General features: G+C 42.7%; 1 protein-coding gene across 5 annotated transcripts in view; it reads left to right on the top strand.

Moving 5' to 3' along the window:
* Positions 1-3,752, top strand: part of rims1a (regulating synaptic membrane exocytosis 1a) — a gene marked incomplete at its 5' end in the record, with an annotated part of 176,268 nt that overhangs the window by 23,247 nt on the left and 149,269 nt on the right.

Below are 3,752 nucleotides of genomic sequence, written 5' to 3' on the forward strand. Positions count from 1 at the left end.
GCACCAGCGGGCAGCGGCCGGGCACCAGGACACCAGATGGTGTTACTAAGAACTTACACGTCGTGACGTTGAACGTCGTGGATGTAGATTACAGAGCCCCAAAACCCCATTTCAGACCCGAGATTCGCAACGAGACAGAAACCGTTTTAGAATGCCGCAGGGCAAAGCTGAAGCGGTCTGAACCCCGTCTAAGCTCGACTCAAACCTTAGTTGAAGCGGTCTGAACCTGTCTCGCACCCACTCCATGGCTTGCTGATAAATCACAGGAGCACTTTCAGTGATAGACCAAAATGCACCACAGAGCGCCACAGGAAGTCATTCCTTCCTGTGGCCATCAAACTTTATAACTCCTCCCTCTAAGTGTCTGACACACACACACTCAGAGAGGTTGATACTGGACAATATTATCTGTATTATCTGTTTTTGTGCAATAAAACTGGCCTGACATGTGTGCAATTCTCAACTACTACAATTATTAATATTATTATTATTATTTTTTTTTTTTTACTTTTCACCATTGCAATTCCTTAATTATGTTAATTATGTAAATAATGTGTAATAACATTGCTTTAACTATGTAAATACCGTACATATCCACACTCCTTATATTTCTTTATTTATATTTCTACTCTGATATTTATACTATTTGTGCAACTGCAACACAGAGTTTCCCTTCGGGGATCAATAAAGTATTTCTGATTTCTGATTTCTAAGCTCGACTCAAACCAGCTGATGGTGTTGCAGAGGCTGGTTTTAGAACATAAGGGACGTCACCTGTTTCAACAGCCAACAGAGACGTCAGCTTGTCAAGTCAGTTACAATTAAAATTATCCATAATTATTTTTAATTTTTATGTTACAAACAGCTCGTCAAAATGGCAGAGTTTTAGACGGAGCCTCGATGATCGCCCGAAAGCACGTAACACTATATGGTCAAGCGAGATAGAGAGAGACTGAAGAGAGGGCACGCCCAGCAGAGTTAGAACAAAGCAGTGAATCGGAGAAATTAAACGTGTTTTTGCTGATTCATCACTAGAAAGCCAACTGTAGCAAGCATCTCGACTAACGTTATCCACATCCATATCTGGACGAAACAAAGGATATACCCAGCTACTAAAGGCCTAAACGTCTGAAGTTAGAACAGAAGTACAAAGAGGCGTTGTTATGGAGATGATACACTGTCTCTTCCCGTTGCATTGATGTGAACTGGCAGGTTTTAAAACGCTGCAGACCGGCTGGTTGCAAGAAGTTGCGAGTTTCATCTCGTCTTGTTGCGAATCTTTGGTCTGAACTGGGCTTTAAGCGGAGACATTTGGAAACACAGCTGCCCCTGTTTTGGTTTGAAAACTCCGGGGTTGCGTTGTAGTCTCGACGGGGACAAACGGAGACCTTTTGGTCTTATCCGTTGGGTTACCTTTCAGTAACAGTTCCACCTCATTGTCGGTCCAAGCCAACTAACCCCTGCTCGTACTTTTCCCCATTGTCCTTCTTCCTCCAATGCATTTTCTGTATCTACGACTTATACGTCCATGATGATCAACCGCGGAGTAACGTCAGACAGGCTCCCAGTCAAAGATTTCTGCCGCCTTTGTCGCCTTGTAGTCACATGTTACTTTCAGTAAAGGTTCTACCATGCCGTTGGTCCAAAAAGACAAAATATCTCGTCTTAATTTTTTGCCATTTCTGCTGATTCTCCAGTCTCTTCGGCAAATCAAAGCAAATAGGGGTTAAGTATGGGCGCTGGTGAAGAGCTTGGGAATTGAACCTTTCATTGTCTCACATGGAGTTCACCCACTTCACTGTACAAATGGTCTATACTCTGTCCAGGAAACAAACACAAACTCCCAGCATTCACCACTTGATTTTTCACTGCTTTATTGTCTCTCTCTCTCACACACACACGCACACACACACACACGCACACAAGCACCCAAACGCACCATTTACACATGAGCAATGACGCATGCATGCGGATACACACTCCGGCTCCTCGACAGACACAAATAGACACATACACAGATGGACAAACACACACTCAGATGCAGCAAAGACGCAAAACAAACACACACAGGGGTTTGGTGTCCTAGTTTCCATCTGTGGAGAAGCTATTCTCTCTCTCTCTCTGGCTCTGTCCTTCACTCACAAACTCTTTCTGGGGGGGGGGGTGTCTTACTGTGGTCATGTGATACATTGCTTAGTGCGTGTGCATGAGAACAGGCGTTTGTATCTGCATGTGTGCATCGCTACTCATGTGCATATATTTAATTGTATGTTCTATGTTATGTCCATCCTTTGTGTGTGTGTTTGTGTGTGTGTGTGCGTGTGTGGGAGCTCCCTGCCAGGCTGCTCTCTGCCTGCCTACGGTTCCTCCTCTCCAGTGCTTGTTTCACCATCAGAGTGTGATCTAATACAGGGATTACTATGGGATTAAGTGAGTCTCTTATAATATAACAGCTCACCACGCCATATCTGGCATCAACACACTCTAATGTCTCACAAACACGTTCACCAAGGTGAAACACAATAACTGCTTCAGCGGGGAATAAAATGGGCTGAGAAAAAAGTAGACCAACAACAGGTAAATTGACAGGTGACACAATCTGCCCCAAAAACGTAGCGTAATCCTTTAAAATCACCATTTTATGCCAATCTTTAGATTCATGTTTCGATGTTTCTACTACAAAAACTTTACATGCTTTATTGTTCAATAAAAAAATATTTTTCTCAAACTGATTATACCTGTATTGTTTGAGGGTCTTCTCTCTTTTGCTCTTTTATTTGGCATTGGTCAGCGTTTGCGTGTTTTCTGCATCTGAGCGAGACTGACTGATTATGTTTTTTTAGTTTTTATGTGATTTCTGCCTTTGCGCCCGCTCTACCAACTAGGCTAACCGGCCACCTGACTGAAAATATCTGATGAGTACCTTTTAATATTGAAGCTGAGTAGAAAGACGTATAAATCTGGATGTTTCTAGTCTAACAATTGCCCATATGATTATAAACTCTTGTCAACACTGGTGAACCGGATAGTAAAGGTATATGTCTCTCACAAACAATATATGTCCTCAAAAAGCATTAAAATGACGGAGACTATTCCAAGGTTCTGCGTGGTGCGTGCAGCACTCCAGCAAAAAGTGAAAAAAAGGAAAGTCAGAATTCACAAATGTGAAAAAAACTGTCAATAACAATAATAATAATGTTACGTGCACAAACGGTGTTTTTCCACTGCATGGTATCTACTGGACTCTTTCATTACAAAAAAAAGTCGGTTGGTGGTGTCCTGGTTAACTGCTCCTCAGGTCTCTGCAGGGTGAATCTAGACAGCTACTATAGACCATCAGTCCCTCCTTTGCAGCGCTGTGGCTAGACTAGCGGACCGCCACACCAGAAGTAGCCAGCGCCTGCTCTATGGTCCCCATAGTGAGGAAGTCATCATAAGGGTGAGGATGTATCATAAGACCTGGATACAGTGTTTGAGGCGGAGCCCCCGAGAGTTGTTTACTGGCCCATGAAGCCACAAATTCCCCGGATGACCGGCACTGTTTCCACACTGTGTGGGTCAGGGAGGGAGCAGCATCTGACAGGACAGAGAGACCAGTTTGTCTTTGATAGAATATATTAAAACATGATACCTTAAATGTATTATTTTAGTTGAGAATTATATGTTGTTTTGGCTTTTCTTACATACATTTTTGAAAATATTGTGTTTTATATACAATATAGATCCGTCATGTTGTCCTCGGGTCAAATTGA

The sequence above is a fragment of the Etheostoma spectabile genome, chromosome 10 (genome assembly GCF_008692095.1).
Source record: "Etheostoma spectabile isolate EspeVRDwgs_2016 chromosome 10, UIUC_Espe_1.0, whole genome shotgun sequence".
Lineage (NCBI taxonomy): Eukaryota > Metazoa > Chordata > Actinopteri > Perciformes > Percidae > Etheostoma > Etheostoma spectabile.